The sequence below is a fragment of the Mustela putorius genome, unplaced genomic scaffold, assembly GCF_011764305.1.
Source record: "Mustela putorius furo isolate JIRA1106 unplaced genomic scaffold, ASM1176430v1.1 tig00001584_pilon_pilon_pilon, whole genome shotgun sequence".
Classification (NCBI taxonomy): domain Eukaryota; kingdom Metazoa; phylum Chordata; class Mammalia; order Carnivora; family Mustelidae; genus Mustela; species Mustela putorius.
In genome coordinates this window covers 549,767-574,482 of record NW_025421806.1, presented here as the reverse complement: position 1 = coordinate 574,482, position 24,716 = coordinate 549,767, and the positions used below count along the sequence as shown (strand labels likewise).

At 43.5% G+C, this 24,716-nt stretch overlaps 1 protein-coding gene and 1 pseudogene across 6 annotated transcripts in view; both read right to left on the bottom strand.

The window, feature by feature from the left end:
• FAM219A (family with sequence similarity 219 member A) overlaps positions 1 to 24,716 on the bottom strand; it is a 55,346-nt gene that overhangs the window by 22,555 nt on the left and 8,075 nt on the right. The window lies entirely within an intron of this gene.
• LOC123394156 lies at positions 1,070 to 8,001 on the bottom strand (annotated as a pseudogene).

The following is a 24,716-nucleotide window of genomic DNA, read 5'->3' as shown; positions in this document are numbered from 1 at the left end:
TACCACAGTCCCATGACTTAGCCTTGGGCCATTCTCCCCAGGCTAGGGCAAAATGTATAAAAGCCCTGGGCTTCTAGTATTTTAGGCAGGAGGCCTACACAGACCAAATAGGTTTCTTGAACTTTTTCTTTCTTTTTTCTTTTCCTTTTTTTTTTTTTTAAAGATTTTATTTATTTATTTATTTATTTATTTGAGAGATCAAGAGAGAGAGCATGAGCAGGGCAGAGGGAGACAAACAGACTCCCTGCTAAGCAGGGAGCCCAATGCAGAGCTTGATCCCCAGGACCCCAGGATCCCAGGTCCCTGGGACCATGACTTGAACTGAAGGCAGATGCTTAACTGACTGAGTCACCCAGGCACCACTGCTTTGAGTTTTTTCAAAAATCTGAAACACCTGCTCTACCAACCATGGACATCCAGGAGAGGCTCAGCGTTGGAAACTATACTCCAAGTAAGTCTGGTTATGTAGTGATCATGATTTCTCACTTTTAAAGCTTTCAATAATACTTTTCTATAAAAATACACTAATAAAACTAAAGAATCATTTGACTTAGGTGTGCCTGGCTGGCTCCAATCAGTAGAGCATGTGACTCTTAATCTTGGGGTCATGAGTTAAAACTCCACATTGGGCATAGAGTTTACCTTTTTTTTTTTTTTTTTTTTAAAGATTTATCCATTCATTTGAGGGGGGAGGCAAGAGAGCACACGCAGGGGAAGCGGCAGAGGGAAAAGGAGAAACAGGCTCCCCACTGAGCAGGGAGCCCCACGTGGGGCCCTGACCCAGGACTCTAGGATCATGACCTGAGCTGAAGGCAGATACTGAACCAACTCAGCCACCCAGACACTCTGGGCAAAAAGTTTACTTAAAAAAAAAAAAAAGGAATTTGGGGTGCCAGGCTGGCTCAGTCAGTAGAGCATACAATTCTTTTTTTTTTTTTTAAGATTTTATTTATTTATTTGACAGAGATCACAAGTAGACAGAGAGGCAGGCAGAGAGAGAGGAGGAAGCAGGTTCTCTGCTGAGCAGAGAGCACGATGCGGGGCTCAATCCCAAGACCTTGAGATCATGACCTGAATAGAAAGCAGAGGTTTTAACCCTCTGAGCCATCCAGACACCCCCGAGCATACAATTCTTGATCCCAGATTGTTAAATTCAAGCCCCACACTGGGTGTACAGATTATTTAAAAATATAATCTTAAAAAAAGAATAATTTGACTTAATTATTAATTCATCCCTTAGATATAGTGAAGGAGTCAGTAAACTGCATGCCTCTACTGTAAGAGAAGATAAGATATGTGCAATTAGAGTTAAGGGTAGATACTAGGTCTGTCTCCTGCACCCAAACATTAGAACCTATAGGTGAGGGGGCAGTGGGCAGGAAAACTGGGCTTGCACTGGCCCTGGCAATCTCAATGAGGTTGGACTGACTCCTCCCAAAACCTTGACCTTGGGAGCTACTACATTTTGAAAACATCATGTTTTGGGAATGAAGAGCCTGTTTCCTTATATACAAAAATGGGTCTGTGAATGTTGCCAGAGTTGAATGAATGTTTTATGCTATTTGATGTGTTTGAAATAACCCAGTAAGTTGAAAATTTTTGCTGTGAAAGGAATGTTTGTTCCATAGAGTGAAATGGTGGTTACAACTAGAAAAGAAACCCCAAAAGTTCCTGTGTTTCCTGGCAGGGGAACAATGCTTTCTCTTCATTTGCTTCACAACCTCACGGCAATCAAAAGGTTAGTTACAAGGCCTCACATCTGGGCTTCATGGAAGCAGAGAATAACCATTTCCAGGAGTGTTTTGGATTCTACATGGACACCTAATTTAACAGGCAGTAGGGACCTGTATTGTTCCTATTATGACTTCCACTCTTCTCCCAATTCTCTTCTATCTTTCACTACTACAAGGAAAACTACAAGGAAAACCGTTGGCTCTTCAGTGATTTTATCCTATCAGTGTTGAGGAGAGTACTTCTCAATTCCTTGTGACATCTAGGTGGGACCAGGAAAAGTTCTCTCTCTACTGATAGGAGAACTAATGGTGTACTGAAAGAACCCCCAAATCCAGTCAACCCTGGGCTGCTGTGGATTCTAAGAGAATTTTGCCACCCACCCGCTCTGCCCCAGCCCCAGCCAGTTACAAATTGTCGGGGATCAAGCTGCTTTGACATGCTGATGTTATCAGCCTCATGGTGCCTGGAGCATGCAGATAGGAACAGGGAATGGCGCCGTCTAACCGGACATAGTAATGCAATTTAGTTTCTGAAATCCAAGTAGGAAATTTTGAAAGCTGACATTTTTTTATCTAACACAGGAGGGGGATGATAGTGGGAATTCCCAGCAGAACCATCAAAATGCAGAGATGGCTTCTATTGTATATTAATAAACAGCTCAAAGCAATGGAAAAATGTACAGAGAGCATTTGTAGGGGAAGTTAAGTGTCTGGTCCTTCTTGGCCCCTCCTTCTCCCTCCTCTGAGCTCTGCTGCCAGGTGACCACTCCACTTGTGTGAACCCCAAGCTGCGGCTAGAAGCTCCTCTCCTGGGCATCCCTGTGAGAGTCCCCAGTGCTGGGGATATGGAGGGGTTGTGCCACAGCAGTTTGGGTGGATCTCAACTGGGCTACGAATGTGTCAGACAGACAGCTGCTTGCCTTCCCTCCCAGTTCCCTAACCTCAACCCATGCCACTCTTCCCCCAGATTACCAAAATTTGCATCACTGGTCTTTGTTTCTGACAGAGCACAAAGAGCCTTCCTGCCTCATGCTCCCCTTCTGGCTACATCTTATTTGTCCTTCAGGCCTCAGCAGACACATCATCTCTTATCAAAAAGTTCCCACGAATACCAGTTTGGGTTAGGTCCCCCTATAGTATACTCTCACAGCACCACCTCCTTCCATTTCTTTCATGTACTTATCAAATTTTACTTTGAATATTTGTATAATTTATTTAATAAACATTCATGCAAGCAGGGGCCATGCCTATTTCTACTGTGTCCTCCTAGTGCCTAGCACAGAGACTGAACACAATCTGATGACAGGCAAACAGATTGCTTCCATTTGTTTGAGCCACAGCAAGGTTTTTTCTGTGACAGAGATGGCAAAAGTCTGGTGGCTGCCAGGCTGTGCCAGGGCCTTGTCTAATGGTGTCCCAGCCAGATCTTGTATTGTGTGCTCTTTGTAGGGCCACTTCTCTATGTAAGTCTCTGGCTGGGGGCTGAAAGATTGCCTTCCAGGAAGTTATTTTGGAGAACAGCCAAAGCAGAAGTCCCCAAACCCTCACTTACTCACTCACCTGAAGGGTTGTCCTAGTTAGAACTCACTTAAGGTCCAAAACAGCAGCCCAACTTCAGGTTGCCCTCTGGGGGGACTGATCATCAGCTGAGCAAACAGCTTTATCTGAGACTCTAGGGCCAGGCTCAGATATTGCTTGCAGATACACATTCCCACCACCAAAGTTTTAGGGGAGTGGGAAGCCAGCTTGGAATCAAACCATCAGAAAACCCTTTGGAGGGAGATGGGGGCAGAGCTGCTCTGATCCTGGCTGCTCAAACTGCTTTCTGGCAACCAGAGGCTTACAACCATGTTTACCAGGCAGCAAAGCATCCAAGGCATGGGAGCGCTTGGAAGGAGACAGCAAAGGAAAACGCAAGAAACCTCCCTGAACTGTAAGCATACCTCTAGCTGGAGAATAGGGCCTGTGGATTCCAGTTTTGCCTGTGAACTGCACTGACTTTGGAGTCTAGACAGGTCATTTCACAGTTCCCAGGTCTGTTTTTATTCAGGCCTGAGATTCCAGAAAGAGCCTCCAGGGAAGAGAGTAAATGAGTTGTCCCAGGGCAATGCCAGATGGCAGCCCTGGGATTAGAATTCATGGGCCCTTCTTTCCAGCCAGCTGCTCCTTCCCCTGAGTCCTGAACTGTTTCTTCTGAATGCTCAGGATTATATTCAATTTAGTAAGGTTTGTGGTCACATAATCACTGCTCCTAATAAAAATAAATACAGAGCATCCGCTGTTAGGGAAGGCAAACATGGGGGAGCCTTTGCCCCTGAGAAAATAGGCCAAAAGCAAGTTCTGGCTGAGGTTAGGCCTGTTCTACTTGAACATAAACCAACACAAACAACTCTCTTGGGATCTGACAGAGTCCTCATCTGTTCTTGTTTCTTGTCCAGGCTTCCTTATATGTCGATAGCCTGTGCTTAATCCCACAGTAAGGGCCTATCCTGGAAGCTAGAAAACAGTTTCAACACATGAGAGGAGCCAGCCTGAGGGATAGTCTGTATCTAGGTCCTCTGAGTATCTTTTCATCCCTAAATTAGTTACTACACTGTCAATGCTCCCATCTCCAGGACTGTTATCTAGCTATACCTCTTCAGGTGGGGTGGAGGCAGCCCTACTCCTTCCAGTTCAAACTCTGTCAGGTCTACTCACGGCTCAGCAAAATCTAAAGGCTCTTTTCTCCTCCCTGCCCTAGCCTGTCCCATTATGACCGGTGGTGCTAAAAGCGGGAGCCTGCAGCTGTTCTCTGCTGGCTTCATATTGCTTTAGCACTGTTTCTTTGACCAGGAAGTTCTTTGAGGTGTAAGGCATACAGTGGCCTTTTTAGCTCAGACAGTTCTTTCATATAGGACCCAGGAGTCTATGAGAGATGAAGAAAACAATGCAGAGCCTTACATAAGGCCCAGAGCAGAGCTCCTTGGGAGGGATGGGATCATGAGTGCTTTCACTAACCTTCAGTCCAGGTAAACTTACCTACCCTCCTCACTCACCAGCTAAGGCAATCCAAGTGAGAGCACAGTAGCCTCATCTGTTGGCTTTGATTCATTTAGCTATGGAAGAGGCTTGGAAGTAGAGAAGGAGCTTTCAACTAGAAAATCCAACCCTAGTAGGTGACTTCGATTCCTCTGCCCTTCCAGATTCTTCACAAACCGCTCCTTTGGATGATTTGGGGAATCAGGAAGGAAATCCCTCTTCAGGGTTAACCTAACTCTCTTTTGCCAAGGGCCCAAGTGCATGGCTAGGGTGGGGGTGGCAGGCTGTGAACCTCTGGACTCACTAGTTTCATTTCTGCTTCTACTTGCTATACTTGCCCCCAACCACCTATGTCAATACTCTTTCCCTAAAAAGAGGTATCTTTAAATCAAGTGCATAGTCAGTGGCAGACTGATTGCACGGTGATAGCTCATGAAATGTTCTAGCTTCAGGCCTTGAATTCTGCTCAGTGCTTCTCCTTAGTTTCCCCTGCCTCACACACAAGACTAAAGATCAGAATGCAGGGGTATTAGAGCCAAAGGCTCTTTTAACACTTCCTTGTTCCACTAGATTCTTACCTCCTCCCTCTGAAATCCTGCAGTCCTGCCCAGGGACAGCTCAGATGCTGTTTATTTCACCTTCAGAGCGATGGCAACGTCAAGAAAGAGCTCGAGTCAGGCTAGATGTGTGTGGAGGAAAGTGGGACAAGGGCTGGAGAGGATAAGAGGGGGGGTCCCTGGATCCATAGGACTGAACTCGGAGACAGAAGAGGTCAGAGACATGTATAAGAAAGCTATTCAAAATTAAATAAAAAGGGCCTTAAGGACTTGGGCACTGTGGCTTTGCAGACCTGAGAGACTGGGCTCCTTCAGGAGCTGTCCAAGGTTCTGAACCGCCTCCACCTGAAGATCTTGGAGCCTCTGGACGAGAGCCCCAGGACAAGAGCCCCACATGCCAGTTAATGCCGACCTTAAATGCTACTGGCTACTCTCTGTCTATCTCTGCTTGGACCCATTGCCTGAAGTAGCTCCACCATAACTCAAATCACTCTCTATGGGTACAGGCTGGACTCCTTGCTAGCAGCCTGGTTGGCTGGCCAGACTTTCAATAAGGGATGAGGTGGAAATTGAGGATCTTGGTGTTTATCTCCCAGTCCCTCAGGGAGCCCAAGAATAAATGGGCCTGGCTCAGGGACAAGGTGGCTGGTCACAGGGAAGGGAAAGAGGTCTCCATGAGGCACATCCTCAGACAGATCAGTTACTCCTCCCCTCACCTCAGTGGCCGCTGCACACATGTGCAAGTACACACACACACACATGCATGCACATACACAGAGGCCATATTTTCTGCTCTGTCACTGCAGAGCCTGTACTACTACAGAGAAGGCACAGTCTCCTTTGTCCACATCTGAGCATAATGTACTGTTTGGTTCTCACCACAGATATTACAGAAATCTCGCAAAGAATACCAAAACTTAAAACTTAAGATATTGCTTTTTTCTAATTTTAAGAGGAATATATTGTCACTGTAAAAAGTCAAGATAAGCACAAAAGAAGAAAAAAATCACCCTAAATCTTACCATCCAGAGCTATATCCCATGTTAACTTCTTGCCACACAGCCTGGGGCCTTGTGTGTGTGTTTGTGTGTGTTGTGCACATGTGTGTGTGTGCATGCACACACCCACACTACAAGTGTTATTAAAAGCCAGTATAGCGCAGTGGTTAAAAGTATGAGTCTTAGAGTAAGTTTTACCTCTGCCATTTACTTGTCTGTGTGATCATGATCAAATTTCTGACCTCACTGGATCTGGTTTTCATAAATTTCTTGGTGTGTATGGGGGGAGGTTTAGAGAGATACTGTGTTTAATGGTAAAGCTTAGTTCATCTGGTATAGGCATAGCCTGGAATTGAAGCAGCAGGATGGGTAGGAGACCCTCACAGAGCCTACATGGTGAAGATGAGGAAGGTGACCATCAAACAGAAGAGCCCTAAGGCCTCAGATAGGGTAAAGCCCAGAATAGCACAGGAAAAGAGCTGCTGCTTGAGAGATGGGTTTCTGGCATAGCCAAGGATAAAGCTACCAAACACTATTCCAAAGCTCCTGAACCAGTCATACCAACTGTAGTGACCCCAGTACCACTTGGTCACTGTGTCAATGTCCTGGGAGACAACAGTGATCTGGACACCCATCTGACCAGCTGGAGTACGGAGCTGCTGTAGATGGCTATTTAGACGGGACCTCTGGCCTACCCAGGAAGGAGGCAGGCACACACTCGACTGGACCCCTGGTACAACAGTGGATCAGAGCTGGAAGAATGAGTAGTGCCTCAGTGGCCTGCACTTCTTTAGTCTCCCCACTTTAGTTCTAGGTCTCAGTGCTCAGCTTTTCCACCCTGTTTTTCACCTTAACATAAGGAAAATAATAGTATCCATCTCAAAAGATTGCTGGGAGGATAAAATAGGATACTGCATATGAAGTGCTTACTACAGCGCTTGATGCCTGGTAAGCAGTCAATAAAGGGCAGCTTTTATTACACATCACACACACACACACACACACACACACACACACACGAAATCACTCTAATACTGCCTGATGTCTAATATTATTTTATTTATTTATTTTTTTAAAGATTTTTATTTATTTGACAGACAGATCACAAGTAGGCAGAGAGGCAGGCAGAGAGAGAGAGGAGGAGGAGGAGGCAGGCTCCCTGCCGAGCAGAGAGCCCAATGTGAGGCTCAATCCCAGGACCCTGGGATCATGACCTGAGCCAAAGGCAGAGGCTTTAACCACTGAGCCACCCAGGCGACCCTGATGCCTAATTTTAAAACCAGACTATTCTCCATCTCAGAGAAAAGCTGAAGAGAGGATGAGTAAGCTCAGTTTATTTCATCTTCTATCTGGCCTAACTTTCCAGGCCACAGTGATATTAGTTGGGACTTGGGAAATAAAATGGCCTCCTAGCTCAGAAAGGGGGAAAAAGGCAGTTCTTTATCCAGGGCTTTAGCTTTCAGCCTGAGCTCCGCAGCCAGGAAATGGCAGGGGCTTCTTTTGGTCAAGGTTCTCTCCTCTTCTTAAACTTTGGGCCCCAGCCTTTTGGCCTGCTTCCTCTAGCCAGAACTTTCTACCTCTCTGCCCGGAGTGCCCCACTCTCCTGTCCCACTCTCCTCCAGGTGTTCCTTACCTCTTGGCATCCACAAGTTCCTTTGTCTGGTTTGGGCAAGCTTACTTCCTCACTGTCGACATCCCGGGCATTTGAGTACTATGCCCACTACCCCCACCTCTCCATACCTGCTCTACTAACCCTACTCTCTTTGAGGTCAGAACAGGCTCCTAAATAAAATGCAATGGTCTTTTCTCAGGTGACCATCCATTACCTTTCAGTATCAGTAGACAGTGCTGACCAAATCTTTCTGGAGATTCTATTTTCCCTTGGCTTTTGTAAAAACATCCTATCCCTATCTGTTCCGACTACCCTCCCTACTGTTCTTTCTCTCATACTCTAGACATAGATCCTCTCCTTAGTGTGGTCACTGACTCATTTTCCACATGCTCTCTCAGCATGTGGAAATATAATATTATATTATAAACTTATTATTTCAAATATCTCTCTCTCAGTTTTGCACCCAAATCTATATCTCTAGCTCTGACCTCTTAAGCTCCAGACCCACATTTCCAACTGCCTACTACTTTCACTGATGTCATACCCTTCCCCTAGTCTATTTCTTCCTGTTGACTACCCTTATCTTGTTAATGGCACAAACCACTTTGCCAGTTAAATAAACTCAAAACATAAAAGGTTGTTAAAGAAACTTATTATTTTGAAACAGTCTTATATTTATAGAAGAATTACAAAGTGCACACTCTTCACACAGCTTACCCTAATGTTAGCTCTTGTATACTCTTCACACAGCTTACCCTAATGTTAGCAGCCATGTATGTTGATCAATTCTACATTGAACAAATCAATACTATTCACTAAACTATAGACTTTATGCAAATTTCTCCAGTTTTTCCATTAAAACCCCTTTTTCTGTTCCATATTGCATTTCATTGATATGTCTCCATGGTCTCCTTAGTTTCTTCCTCTTTTTTTGACTTTCACAACTTTGACTTTAGAGGAGTACTGGTCAGGTATTTTTTAAAACATTCCTGCAATTTTGGGGTGCCTGGATGACTGAGTAGGTTAAGCCTCTACTTTCGGCTCAGGTCATGATCTCAGGGTCCTGGGATCGAGCCCCGCATCACCTGCTTCCCCCCCTCTCTTTGCCTGCCTCTCGCCTACTTGTGATCTCTCTGTCAAATAAATAAATAAAATCTTAAAAAAAATTCCTGCAATTTTGATTTGCTGTGTTTTCTCATGATTAGACAGAGGTTATGGATTTGGGGGGAAAAATACCACCTAGGTGAATTGTCCTTGTATCACAGCCTATCAGGGGGTATATGACTTATTGTTGGTGGTACTAATTTTAATCATTTAGGGCAGTGTTTACCAGGTTTCTCCACTTAAGTGTCTATTTTTCTTTTATTTTGACCATATTCCATTAGTCAGAAGCAAGTCACTAAGTCCAGGCCACACTCAAGGGAGGAGAATTGAGTTCCACTTTCTAGAGGAGTATGAAAGAATTTGTGGACGATGTTAAGATTACTACAGTAATTAATACATATTTTGGTAGAAGTTCTTATGGGCTGTGCAAATTCTTATTTCTCCTTGAAATTTCACCCACTAGTTTTAGCAATCAGTGGATCCTGCCAGCAGCAATTATTACTATGATGTTCTCAGGATAATTTTTAAATTTTTCTCATTCTATTAAAAAACTACTTTTAAATAAATTCTAATAAACTTTTAAATTATATAAATATCATAATTCTTGAAGATTTGTTCTTTCTCCCTCATTTATTTACTTGTTGAACTATTTATATCAGTATGGATTAATATACATTTATTTTATTTTGGGGGGTGATAATCGAATACTACCATAATTTATTTTGTTGTTCAAATTGTTTCAGCTTTGGCTACTGGAACCTTTTTCAAGTTGGCTCCTATCTCCTTTTGATGTGCCGGGGGGGGGTGTCATTTTAATCTACCTCTTCCCTCCTTATATTTCTGACAAGCTAATCATGAACATATAGTAACATTCTTTTTTCTCTTTTTGTTTCCTTTTTTTTTTTTTGTATTCTCCCTCTTTTTTTTTTTTTTTTTTTTTTTTTTAAGATTTTAGACAGACAGAGATCATAAGTAGGTAGAGAGGCAGGCAGAGAGAGAGGAAGGGAAGCAGGCTCCCTGCCGAGCAGAGAGCCCAATGAAGAGCTCAATTCCAGGATCCTGGAATCATGACCCAAGCTGAAGGCAGAGGCTTTAACCCACTGAGCCACCAGGTGCCCCTTTTTTCTGTATTCTCTAAACCAACATCCTGCTTCAGATCCTTATCAACATACTTCAGGATCACTGCAGTGGTAACCCACTCATCTCCCCACCCCATTTCTTCTTCTTCCAACTCATCCTACACATTACTCTTAAATTACCCTTCTGAGAATTAAACACTTCTCTCATCACATCATTCCGTTGTTCAAAACCCTTCAATGGCTCCTATCACTTAAAAACTCCTTGATCTGGCATTCAGTAGTTTTAACAACATGGCCCAACTTGACAATCTGGTTGCTTCTCCAATTGTTCATCTTTCCAAATTCTTTGTTCTCTTTGCCCCAGCTGTTAGCGCTATGTGCAGACAACTTCCAATTTCTATCTCTACCTCTAACTCTATCATTTTAATCCATCAAAAAAATCTCTATTAGTTTAACTTACAAAAACTATGTATGTTAAATGGGGATAATTAAAACAATGATTAACAATGGTTAAAATAGAATGAGTCTCTGACTCTCCTCTGCCCTCTGCCTTTCCCAGATTATTATTTTTTTAAAGATTTATTTATTTACTTGAGAGAATAAAGAGAAAGAAAGAGAAAGAGACAGAGAGAGCATGAGCAGGGGGAGGGGCAGAGGGAGAGGAAGAGGAACAAGCAGACTCCCCACTTCGCGGGGAGCCTGACTTGGGGCTTAATCCCAGGACCTCAAGATCATGACCCCAGCGGAAGAAGTCAGATGCTCAACCGACTGAGCCATCCAGGTGCCCCCCTCAGGTTGATTCAAAAAATGGGCAGAAGATATGAACAGACACTTCTCCAGTCAAGACATAAAAATGGCTATCAGACATATGAAAAAATGTTCATCATCACTAGCCCTCGGGGAGATTCAAAATAAAACCACATTGAGATATCACCTTACACCAGTTAGAATGGCCAAAATTAACAAGACAGGAAACAACATGTGTCGGAGGGGATGTGGAGAAAGAGGAACCCTATTACACTGTTAGTGGGAATGCAAGTTGGTGCAGCCTCTTTGGAGAACAGTGTGGAGATTCCTCAAGAAATTAAAAATAGAACTTCCCTATGACCCTGCAATTGCACTCCTGGGTATTTACCCCAAAGATACAGATGTCATGAAAAGAAGGGCCATCTGTACCCCAATGTTTATAGCAGCAATGGCCACGGTCGCCAAACTGTGGAAAGAACCAAGATGCCCTTCAATGGATGAATGGATAAGGAAAATGTGGTCCATATACACTATGGAGTATTGTTCCTCCATCAGAAAGGATGAGTACCCAACTTTTGTAGCAACATGGACAGGACTCGAAGAGATTATGCTGAGTGAAATAAGTCAAGCAGAGAGAGTCAATTATCATATGGTTTCACTTATTTGTGGAGCATAACAAATATCATGGAGGACAAGGGGTGTTAGAGAGGAGAAGGGAGTTGGGGTAAATTGGAAGAAGAGGTGAATCATGAGAGACTATGGACTCTGAAAAACAATCTGAGGGGTTTGAAGTGGCAGGGGGGTAGGAGGTTGGGGTACCAGGTGCTGGGTATTATAGAGGACACGGATTGCATGGAGCACTGGGTGTGGTGAAAAAATAATGAATACTGTTATGCTGAAAATAAATAAATTAATTTTAAAAAAAGAATGAAGTGGATTTCCAGATTGTTCAATATCTTTTATATCTCTCTATTAAGTTGCTGCATCACAGCAAACAGATTTAAAGACATGCTTCTTGAGTTAAGAGTTTATAATGCAAGTCAGAAAAGATTAAGTCCAGAAGAATATAGATCTTTATGTTTGCATTGCAACGTATGCTCTCAAAGCTTTTTTCTTATTATCTCACTAAATCTCTGAAAATCCTAAGAGATAGAAATAGCATCTCTTTTAAAAATAAAGGCTTTTTGGTGCACCTGGGTGGCTCAGTGGGTTAAAGCCTCTGCCTTCGGTTCAGGTCATGATCCCAGGGTCCTGGGATTGAGCCCCACATCAGGCTCTCTGCTCAGCAGGGAGTCTGCTTTTCCCTCTCTCTCTACCTGCCTCTCTGCCTACTTGTGATCGATCTCTATCAAATAAATAAATAAAATATTTTAAAAAATAAAAAAAAGGCTTTCTTTCTTTCGTTTTTTTTTTTTTTTGTTTTGTTTTTAATGGAAAAGCAGTTTTAGGTTTAGAGCAAAATTGAGGGGGAAGGTACAGAGAGTTCCCATGTACCCCTGTTCCCACGTATGCATGGCCTCCCCTATTACCAACAACCTCCACCATGTAGTATATCTGTCATGACTGATGAACCTACAGTAATACATCAAAATCACCCAAAGACCATCGTTTCCATTATGATTCAGTCTTGGTTTTGTACATTCTATGGGCCTGGACAAAGGTAAAATGACATGTATCCATCATTATGGTATCATACAGAATATTTTCACTGCCCTAAAAATCCAGCATCTTTTCGTTAGCCCAATCTTAGAGAGGAAAAAACCTAAAACTCTGTAGGCTAATCAGCTTTTCTAACGTCTCCTAGCCAGGGCTAGGTGCCAAGTTTCCTGACCTCTTTCCTACTTTACTCATTAAAACACCATACTGAAAACCACAATGAGCAGCAACACTTATGGGAGGAAGGCCAGAAGCCAAAGAGAACCACTCAGAATGTTGACACATCAGTGTCATGGTTTTACCTTGGGGAATATGAGAATCATTTTGTTCCCTTGCTTCTCTTCTATGGTGAAAGCGAGACTGTGGGAGAACTCTAAAAAGGATATAAGAAACAGAAATGTGGGGCGCCTGGGTGGCTCAGTGGGTTAAAGCCTCTGCTTTCGGCTCAGGTCATGATCCCAGGGCCCTGGGATCTAGCCCCACATCGGGCTCTCTGCTCAGCAGGGAGCCTGCTTCCTCCTCTCTCTGCCTGCCTCTGCCTACTTGTGATCTCTGTCTGTCAAATAAATAAAAATTTTAAAAAAAAAAAAAAAAAGAAACAGAAATGTATCTGATCGGCGATATGGCATTCTCTTTTCAAAGAAACATTCTGCCTCCCCAAAGCTACAGGGCTCTGCAGAACCTGAGAAGGAAGTGAGAAGAACTGAGTCAAGTGTGGCTGCCAGTCCACTTTAGAGCATGGGGTGTCCAGCAGAAATAAGACTGTACAGATAGGTGGCATCCAGGGATCTGGCAGCATTTCCTTAGCCAATTCATCTCAATAACTTGTTGATGTGCATACTTGATTGAAAAATATGGGAATTATGAGGTAAAGGCTCTATCTCCTGGGTAGGCAAAGATGAATCATATCATCCATATTCCAAATGATATATGAAAATAGTAACTCTTATGTTAAATGCATTTTACCACAATAAAAAAAGATATATATCTTGAACATCTTTCCATGCTAGATCTTATATTAGATTTTATCTCCTCCTTTTAAAAGGCTGCCGAGGAGCACCTGAGTGGCTCAGTCAGCTAAGCCTCTGACTCTTGGTTTCTGCTCAGGTCTTGATCTCTGGGTCTTGAGATTGAGCCCTGCAGGGTCTATCTTCTTTCCCTCTCCCTCTATTCCTCCCCCTGCTTATGTACATGTGCTCTCTCTCTCTCTCTCTCAAATAGATAAATCAATCTTTAAAAAATATAAAAATAAAAGGCTGCCTATAGGTCTGTTGTGGGATGGATGTATCATGATTTATTTACTTAATCCCCACTGATGGAGATTCATGTTGTTTCTTTTTTTTTCTCCTCTCCCATCATCATAATGTTGCATCTACTATAACTATTATAATGTTATAATATTGTTACTATTTATTTATTTATAGCTACTATAATATCTTATTTAAAAAGTCTTTATACACTTGTCTGTTTCTTTAATTTAATAAATTCCTGGAAGTAAAACTGCTGAGGGGGGTCAATGGGTATGCACACATCGTACTGCCAGTTGTTTTTCCAGAGAGGCTACAGCAGCATATACTCTCAGCAACAGGCTGCGCAAAGTACTCAGGTTCTGAAGTCAGAAACACCTAGAGTAGTTCTGTGACAGTCAGTTGTACGACCTTTGGTGAATTACATTTCTTTAAAACCTTTTTTAAAAAAAGATTTTATTTATTCACTTGAGAAAGAAACAACAGAGAGATCATAAGCAGAGGGAGAGCAGAAGCAGACTCCCCGATGAGCTGGGAGTCTAATGTGAGGCTCAATCCCAGGACCTGGAGATCATGACCTGAGCTAAAGGCAGATGCTCAACCATCTGAGCGACCCAGGCGCCCCGCAAATTACCTTTCTTAACATCCCTTTCCCTTCTAGGCATGTAATATCACCCACTTCACAGGGCCAGTGTTAAAATAACATGAAACTCTGTATGTAAAGTGGTTCACAGCATGCTTGACACATATAACAAATGGTAGCTGAGTTTTGTTCTGTTTTGTTTCATGCTGCTCTCTCCTCGCTTACTTTGTTTCCATCTAGTCTACAGTATTCATCAGTCCCAAATTCCCTAGCCACTAAAAAGGAGCTGGGGATACTGACTAACTGAAGTTTTTCTAATCAACAGCAAGAGATATTGCCCTCTTCCTGAGTCTCAGTTTCCTAGGAAAGCCGTGAAGCCAATTTCCAGAACTCTATCATTAGTGACTAAATCACAAAGAGACAAACTCTCCCCTTCTCAATGATCTTCCCTAGAATCTTAATCAGGCCATGTTTATTCCCCAGAACACTGTCTATCAGGCCATGTTAACAGCTGGCCTTTCTGTTCTTTAAAATAGGACACTGCATTAAGCCCTCGAGGCTAGAAAGGGCCTAAGGAAAACAGATGGGAGACAGACCCAAAGACACAGGCATCCTGGGACACTGGGGAGTCCAGGTTGAATTCTCTTCCCTGTATACTTCCACAGTCTGGCCTAAAAGCAGAAACCTGGAACTTAATCATGGCTTTTAAGGGCTTTAAGTTCCAAAAATTATTGATTTAGGGTTGAAATTAACCAGGACCCTATGACAGAAAAAGCCCTGCGACAGAAAAAACCTGTGACAACTCTCCAAACTGCCAAAAGGGGGCAGTGTAGTGTTATGCTTAAGAGCATAGGCTTTGCCTTCACAAGTGGGTTTAAATAAGGGTTTTGCTATTAGCTGTGTGACCTTGGGGTCTCACTTGTCTTCTTTGTAGATTAAGAGTATAGCTTCTTCATATTGTTGAAAGGATTAAGTGAAACGTGTGTCTGGTGGAAAACACCTAGTAAGTGCCCATAAGCAGCTGGGGACACATCACAGGGTATAGGGTTGACTATGACAGTCGGATATGACATGGAATAACTAAGCAAAGGAGATAAGACTGAATTCACTCATTCATTCATTCATTCATTCAAGAGATATCTAGTGAATGTTTACTGTGTGCAGGGCACCTTACAAGGCACAGGAGACATAATGAGAAGTAAAAATAGATATAATCTCTGCCTTCATGAAATGTGGCCTTCAGAAGGACCCATATGAGTAGAGTAATCATACAAACATATGTTTAAGTATAAACGAAAAACTGCAATAAGAAGAGGGCCACTGACAATATCTAGAGTTTGAAGGAAGCCCTCTGTGATGAAATTATAGCTGAACTGAGATCTGAAGGATGAGTAAGAGTGAACCCAAAATGGTAGAAGGTAGAGGGAAAGCATTCCAGGCAGAAGGAACATGTGCAAAAGCACTAAAACAGAATGGGCCCTGGGACATCAGAGAAATAGAGGAAAAGCCAATAAGGTTGGGTGCAGTGATGGGGGTAAACATAGTACAAGGTGAGCTGGAGGAGGCAGGAGCCAGATCACATAAGGCTTTGCAGGCCATATTAAGGATTTGAGGCTTTATAATAAGAACAAGAGGGAAGCTGTTAAAATGTCAGGGGCTGCACAGGGTACCCCTACTACTTGGCAACATCTTCCTCTGCTATCTCCTTTCATAGGGGATATAGGGAACAGGTCTTCACACAATTCCTGCTGTGGTCACCTGGGAGAAAGGAGCAAAAAAGTAATCTGTGACAGGTCTCTTCTCAAGACAGAATGAGGCCCTGTGAATCCTCATTGCCCAGGGAAGAACTAGGCATGAAGAGGAATGTGAGTGGGGCATTCAGGGCTATGAGACTCTCATCAGAAATCCTCTACAGGTGATAGGGTGTCACTACAGAACTCCTAATGTTTTCTGACTTGCATGGCCAAATCCCTAGCCAGCCTGCACATCTTCTGCCGCAACAGATTCTCTACTGCACTGGACCTGTGACAAAGGATTAATAGCTAGTAAGATGGGGTGGTAGAGGTACAGTACTCTTGTGGGCAGCAGTGGGTTCAGCCTTGCAAGAAGCAGCTCTCAACTTCTGTGTGCCTTTCTGGTTAGCTGGCTCACAGCACCCATGGTACCTGCATTGTGTTTGTTGGGGGCACATGCACCCAGAAGACAGTCTCCACAATCTTTTCTTTTTAAGGAGAGAAACTAAGTGTGGAGATCTTAAACAGAACAGAAATGCTAAAGTACCAGAAGGTGATGGCTCTGTTCTGGCTCTCGTAGGTTTTTAAACTTGGCTGGAAAGAGAAAAGGGCCTAAGAGTGCTAGAGCTGACTGCCCTTCCCCTCCTCCAACTCTCCCAACCCACAGCCCAGCTAAACAGGAAATCAGGCCTGGGTCCCTGCCAGGGCCCAGGCTGGGGCAGGAAGCTGAGGAAACAAGTGAGAAAGACTGTCTTCAGCAGAGAAGAAGGCTGCTTAGAAATCCCTGGGAAGGTAAAATAAACTCAGCCCCTGCTGAATTCCCTCCCAGGGGAGGAGAACACTGGACCTGCCTTCACTCTCCCCATGCTCAAGCATGGGCTTAGCAAGATTCAGAGAGAACAGACCCAGAAACTTCATGGGAGAGAGAGTATTGTCTCAGTGAGAACAGACTCCAAGTAAGGACCCTCCCTCAGAGAAATAAAGGTCTTCAGTGAAGCTGAGTGAGTACCTGGTCTGCAGATATCCTAAGGCCATCTTGGGCTGATAAGGAAGGAAATGAAGGTACAGAATAAGGGCAAAGGCCTAGGGATATCTGTAATACCTGTTTGTGTGGGGCTAGGGGGCAGCTCGGAAAGAGTGTAGGCTACAAGTAACAGGAATTCTTTGCTATGTAAATGTACAGGAAAGTCCTGGGGTGCCTGGGTGGCTCAGTGGGTTAAGCCTCTGCCTTCGGCTCAGGTCATGATCTCAGGGTCCTTGAATCGAGCCCCACATAGGGCTCTCTGCTCAGCGAGGAGCCTGCTTCCCCACTCTCTCTGTGCCTGCCTCTCTGCCTACCTGTGATCTCTCTCTCTCTGTCAAATAAATCTTAAAAAAAAAAAAAAAAAATGCACAGGAAAGTCCTGATTAAATAATGCACTGAGGCAGACCAGCAATGGCTGCTCAAAACATTAGATGAAAGGCTGAAAAGAATGTGTATGATGGAGCTACAAGTCTAACTACACCATTAATTAATCTGACTTTCACAGAAGGTAGGACAACTATGGGTCCTCTGCCTCCTTCCTGATATGATGCAACAGGAAGTACTCAGTACACCTCAGAAGTATTCTTCACAAAAAAGTTGTATCCGAATCTAATCAGACCTTGAGATATAATTAACAGTTTGCAGAATGGGTTTGCAGAAATACGAGACAGAGAAGATTATAAATGAAACAAGTTATTAAAAATAATCCAGTGGGGTATAGGTGAAAGAAGAGCAACCCAGGGTTGATCACTGTTGTAGCTTGGTGAGTACCAGGGAATTCTTTTTATTTTTTCCTCTATTTTGCACAGGATTAAAAATTTCTATCACAAAACATTTTAAAAAATTGAAGAAGTTCTGCAGACTAGATAACACCTTCCCTAGCCCCCTCTGGGAGAGGAGCAGCAACATGGACCTTTCCAAATGTTTCTGGAGCCCTGAGCATTGGCCCTGTGGGAACTGAAACAGCAGCAGGACACCCTCCACCAGCATCAGTACTGGGGCTCTTCAGGAAGGCCCCACTTGGCCAAAAGAATGCTATAGCAGTCATGAGAGGGAGGGGCAGTTCCATTCCTCCAGTCAATGGAACCCCTTTGGGAATCAGTGAGAGCACACAGCACTTCCATCTCTAGCCTGGTCTCATCATGGCCCAGTAAAGGAGGCCAGGGACTCTTCTCCTTTGATGATGAGAAGAATAAGCCATCTCTCCACCCTCTCCTATAAAAGCTCCCTTGGGAACCATCAACATAAAATGGAAAACACCAAACCCTTAATCACTATCAACCCTTAGATCAGAAATGATACAGTAATTCGGAGTTCATTCATCATGTACGTGATCTTATTTATTTTATAAATAGCCTTAAAGAGTTTAGGAGCTTGGCTAAAAGTAGTAAAGCTAGACAACAAAAGTGGTAGAGCTAGAATGTGCCCAGCCAACTTCCTACCACTGTTGTGCACGACTCCTGCCCTGAGGCCAGTGCCCCTCACTAGCTCACTCTGATCTCCACAGCCCCTCAAGGATACTCAAGCCAATTCCTTTCATGGAAGTTCCCTGAGACTGTCTCCCTGCTGTAGTTCAGTCCCTTAGCAAATAAAGAATCTGAAACATGAGGTTCCACCAGGAAATTTATAGGGAGGCTGATAGATGGTTCCTGACTCGTTCCCTTTGGGCCACTGTTCGCTACCTTGACTATCACCTCCCCACTTAGTCTCCTTTCCTGACTCCACATAATTCTCCCTCCTCTTCCCCAAACCACTAACTACCACCACTACCTCCCCACATCATTGTCCCCACTTGGCCTTTCTCTGAGTTTATGGTATCCTCTGACCCAGGGCTGGAAGCAGCAGGACAGCTGAAGGCAGAAAGGACTTTGTGGAAGCTGAAATCCTTAGGAAACACCTTTGGGATTTGCAAGAGGTCCAATAGAGGCTCTTCTCACTAGCTGTTGCAATCTACGTGCCAATGTGGTTACTGACCTTCTCACTAGAAGCACGCCTGCCCCTGGACAGAATAGGTTATAGCGTTTGGCTTTTCTGGTAAGGAGAATGTGAATCCCATGCCTGCTACACAAAGAACAAGCCGTCCAGACTGGCACTCTCCTCCTTCCAAGAGTTCCAGGTATTTTTTCCATCTCCAGGAGATGTGTGCAAGCCATACAATGTTGGAAGACTCAGGTAGGAGCTATTCATCAGGAAAGTCAAATTGCTCACTAAATAGTACACGTCACAACTCTATTAATAGCTTTTGCAGCCTCACAACAAAGCTGATAGCACAGTCATCAGTTATGCTACCTACAGGAGAGAAGCTAGACGAGCCCTCCTATGTTCTCCTACGTCCTTCACTCCTGAAAACTTACCTAATGCTGCAAAGGGAGGGGAGGCAGAAAGGTCAATTTGTAAGGGATTCAGACTACCAAATCTGGGAGCCCCTTCCCTCCAAGGGGGAACATGTAGCAATTCACTCTGTGTCAGGACATTCAAGGTCCTTCTCATTCTGTGATCTGAGCTCAAACATTTTTTTTAAGATTTTTTTTTTTTTTTAAGATTAAAAAATTTTTAATTTATTTGACAGAGAGATGGAGCCAGAGAGCACAAGTGGGAGTTGGTGAGTGAATGGCAGAGGGAGAAGCAGGCTCCCCACTGAGCAGGGAGCCCAATGCAGAACTCAATCCCAGGACCCCGGGATCATGACCTGAGCCAAAGGTCAGGTCAGCCAAATAAGCCACCCAGGTGCCCCTAAAGATTTTCTTTTTAAGTAATCTTAACATCCAATATGGGGCTCAAACTCACAACCTGAGACCAAGAGTTACACACTCTGATCTACTGCCCCAAACGTTACTTTGTCATTGCCACCGTACCTGACCTCCCCAATCTAATGTGTAAGGAGTTATTATCCTCTCCCATGCTACCTTGTTCTTGTCTTCTCCATCACTTGTCATAGTTTGTAATTGTGATTTTGTATATATACTTCATTTGTTTCGTGTCTGTCTCTCCCACTGGACTGCCAGTCATAAAGGCAGGGATCATGTTTGCTTTATTTGTCATAGTATTCCCTGGTCTGGTACAGTGTCTTGGATATAGCAGATGCCCAATGGTGTACTTTTTAAAGATTTTATTTTTAAATAATCTCTATACCCAGGGTGGCGCTTGAACTTGCAAGCCTGAGATCAAGAATCACATGCTTTACTGACTGAGCCAGCCAGGCGCCCGACAATGGTATTTTTTGAATAATGAATGAGTGCCTCCATCCATGTATTCCCTTGGATCTCCCACAATTCCCCACATGTACCTTCTATTCCACTTACCAACTCCCACCTACTCATTCTCCTCTGGGTCTCTACTGATGCCATCCATAGAATCACCTCCCAACATCCTCTCCTTTTTTACTCATCTTTAAAGAAACCAGCTGCACTCTTCTGTAGTTCTGTTTCATGACAGCAAGTCTCTTCTTTGCCAGACTCTAACTTTTGGTGGCAGAACGATCTGCCAAGGAGTTAAAATGGGTGTTGGGGTGATGAGATGCACAATATAGCACATCAAAGTGGATCCCTCAAATTAGGATATCATGTCTATAAAATTACATGCTAGAGGTTATAGAGGCTTTGGGGATGGTTGAGAGCTTTTCTAGAATAGTCAGGGAAGGCTTCTTGGAGAAAGGGAGTTTATATAGTCTTCTGAAAGACAGATAGGAGTGGGATAGGCAGAAGAGGAGGGCAGAGAGAATTCTTAAGAGGAGAGGAGGTCTTGGGGTGCCTGGTTGGCTCAGTGAAAAGAACATGTGACCCTTGATCTCAGGATCATGAGTTTGAGCCCCATATTGGGTATAGAGATTACTTGAATAAATAAACTTTAAAAAAAAACAAAAGGAGGAGAGAAGGCCTCAAGATACCAACAGACAAGTGGAGGTGAGAGGCCTGGCTTGACCTACTAGAAAGAAAGACCTACCAGAAAGTTGGCATGAATGGTAAAAAATATGGCTACTTGGGAGGGGCAAAGCCCAGTGTAGATGCTTCAAAAGCCAGTGGAGAAGTTTAAGTTGATGCAAAAGAACTTAATTAGGTTCCAAATTGTAAGGAAATATCGTGGGCCTGGGAGTCAGGATACCTGGGTTCTAGTCTAGGTCACATCAACCTCCAGCCAGGTTATGGCCAATCCTATTTATCTTTCTGGGATTCTGCTTGCATATCTGTAAAATGGGCAAATATGACTCTCCCAATCTATTTCAGGTGGTTCAGGCCCTTTGGAAACATCATTTCATCTACCCTATAAAGGAATTTACAATAAAGATAATTGCACCCATAAACTTCACAATCTAAAGAGAATGTATTCGGACCACAAGACAGGTAGAATGGGAAGTTCATACCTAACTGAAGGAAAGAAAAGGACGCATGAAGAAGGTGGCATTTTTGTGATGGGCTTGAAAGATAGGAAACATTAGCAAACACATATTAATGGAAAAGTAGGAGAGTTGCTGCTCATTCTATAGTGGATTTTTGGGGCATGTTTATATTACACACACATGATAGAGCCATGCTCGTTGCTAGAGTGTTGTTCTTAGCTCCCACTTTACTGTGGCATTTTGCAGAGAGGAACATGTCTTCCAGTGCCCTGGCCTCTGGCCCAGTTTAAGAACTGCTACCACAGGGAACGAAGGCAATGAAGCCCAGAGATAGAAGCATGTTCACACTCCCAACCCAAAGGCCCGGGTTCCTCCCTGTGAATCCACAGGTAATATTAAGTCTAACTATTTTTTCCTTTCTTAACTCCAGTCCTTTAGGCTTTGAAAATCTGAAAGTGCTTTCCCTGCCAACTATGTTTGGCCCCAGGCTGAACAGCCTCAGTTCTACCAACTGTGCTCACATGGTGAGGTTTTGAGTCCTTTCTTCATTTCAGTCACTTCCCTCTTGAATAACAGCATCAGCATAAGAACTTCAGATAGCACTGACCGGTCACCTCCAATGACCTGAAGTCCTAGAGCCTGAATGCAGCTCAACAGCACATTAGCTCTGTTCATGGCTATGTCACATAATAGACTGACATGAAGTTTTCTGTCCACGTAAGTACTAGCTCTCTGAAGGTCTACCCTAGCCTACCCAATCACTGAGATTCAAATCCCATATTGCTGAATTCAGCCAGCTACCTCTCTGAGAGTAAGAATCAATTACATACATGTGGAATAGTTTCTAATGAATATGAAACTATGATGTCACTAGCACCAGTGGACCCTTACCTGTATTAGGAACCAACCTAGCCCAAGATGTGATTCCAGGTTCTTGCCTTGATTCTACACTGCTAAGGCAAAGGTATGCCCTATTTCAGATGTATCTTGAGTTCAATATAACAATAGGCACACCTATTAAATATGATTATGAAAACTCAACTAATGATAATAGAAGAACTGTACCAATATTATGGATAGTGGCTGCCCCACAATAATCTGCGCTGGTCAGATTGCATGGAGAGGTCTGGTTCCAGGGATGAAAAACTAAAAAAATCCACTACAGCAGCCAGGATAACTGGAGATTTGAAAACCAGTTTCTGGGAAAATGGCAGAAGGAAAATGCAGGGCTTGCTTAGCCTGAAAGAAAAAGAATGGTAAGGCTGTATAGTCCATAGCAGGGCCCTTCTTCTCCAGTAACTGCTGGCTTAAGGGTCTCCTCTTGTAGCCTATTCCTTCTCCTTGATCCTTTAGTCAAGGGCTTATAGTTTCATCTGAAGTGTGGCCAGCCACTTATATGGTACTTATGAGGGCTCTTCCTAAATCCGCCTCTTTTCCCCTCTTACTTGCTCAGCAGAGTCAAGGTTACTTCCTCTTGCCTGGCCTATTTCCAAAGGATTATTAAATTTATATGAAGTCAATACTTCAAAAATCCATGCTGAATACGAGGGTAGGAGATATCAATTTTCTCCATTCATTTTTTAAAGAGCCATATCATAAGACTCCAGCCCCACCATGAGATAGATTGCTGAGCTGCTTAATATCTCCAAGATTCCTCCTTTCCTGAGTTCTTTGCTTAGGATAACTATGATGACTCAGGGCTGCCAGGATGGCAAGCAGGAATGATGTTTCCCCTGTTGAAGACCATAGCAGATGTGGAAAATCAACCATGTCACTCTTTCTTACTGAACCAGGACTCTGCCTCAGAATCCACCTTAACACAAGCTCCAGGCAGCCACTACTGATCAATGGACATTGGCATAAAGAATGAAACCTGCCTATCATTCATGCTTTATATAGCCCATGGAGTAGGGAGTGTAAAATGATGATGTGGGAATGCCTCCTGAACTGCTGCAACCAGGGGGCACATTTAATGGTACTACAGAGAAGTGCTGAGGTAGGTACTATTATACCTACCCAATCAGGGAATCATTTTTTTCAGCTTGAATCCCAGTTGAGATGGGATTCCTTCTGATGGGAGATTTCTTTCTGATGACTATAATCTTTATATTCTCTCCTGCATAGCAGAACACAAAAGAGCAGAGCACAGCCCACAACTACAAAGGAGAAACAGAACTGAAGCAAGCAGCAGCCACACAAAGATTCAAAACATAAAGTACTAAATGGGTAAAGTATACAGTATATGAATTATATCTCAATATCTCAATGAAGCTCCCAAAAGAGGTTAATGGTAAAAATACTGGTTTCACCAGACCAACATTTAGTACACGGACATGAAAGGAAGTAAAACCCCTTTAACATTATCATGAGAAAAACTAGGCACTAGGTATTTGCTTTTGCTTTGACCAAAGTTCACTAAGAACTTCCTATTGAAGGCAATACTGGACCCTGACACAAAGCAACAACATTCCATGACAGACTAGCATAGGCAAAGTGGTGTGGATTACAAAAGAGGCTCAAAAGAACTGGAAAGACTATAAATCTAGACTGAATCAAAAGAAAGACTAATTTATTTTATTTTATTTTTAAAGATTTTATTTATTTGACAGACAGAGATCACAAGTAGGCAGAGAGACAGGCAGAGAGAGAGAGGAGGAAGCAGGCTCCCTGCTGAGCAGAGAGACTGATGTGGGGCTCTATCCCAGGACCCTGGGATCACAACCTGAGCCGAAGGCAGACCCACTGAGCCACCCAGGTGCCCCATTAATAAAGATTTTATTTATTTATTTGAGAGGGAAAGAGACAGCAGGGGGGAGCAGCAGAGGGGAAGGGAGAGCCTGGGTGGCTCAGTGGGTTAAGCCTCTGCCTTTGGCTCAGGTCATGATCCCAGAGTGCTGGGATTGAGCCCTGCATCGGGCTCTCTGCTCAGCGGGGAGCCTGCTTCCTCCTCTCTCTCTGCCTGCCTCTCTGCCTACTTGTGATCTCTCTGTCCAATAAATAAATAAAAATTAAAAAAAAAAAAAAGAATCTCAAGCACACTGGGCACTGAGCATGGAGTCCCACGTGGGGCTTGATCTCATGACACTGACATCATGACCTAAGCTGAAACCAAGAGTTAGATGCTTAACTGATTGAGCCACCTGGATGCCCTGAGAGGCTTATTTCTAAGACAGATTTTCCCAAAGAATATTCCATAAGCCACATTTGTTCTGTAAGATGTTAATGGATGTAACATGAAAAAGGGTCCCATAGTTACACAAGCTTGTGAAACACTGGGTTAAACAAAGCT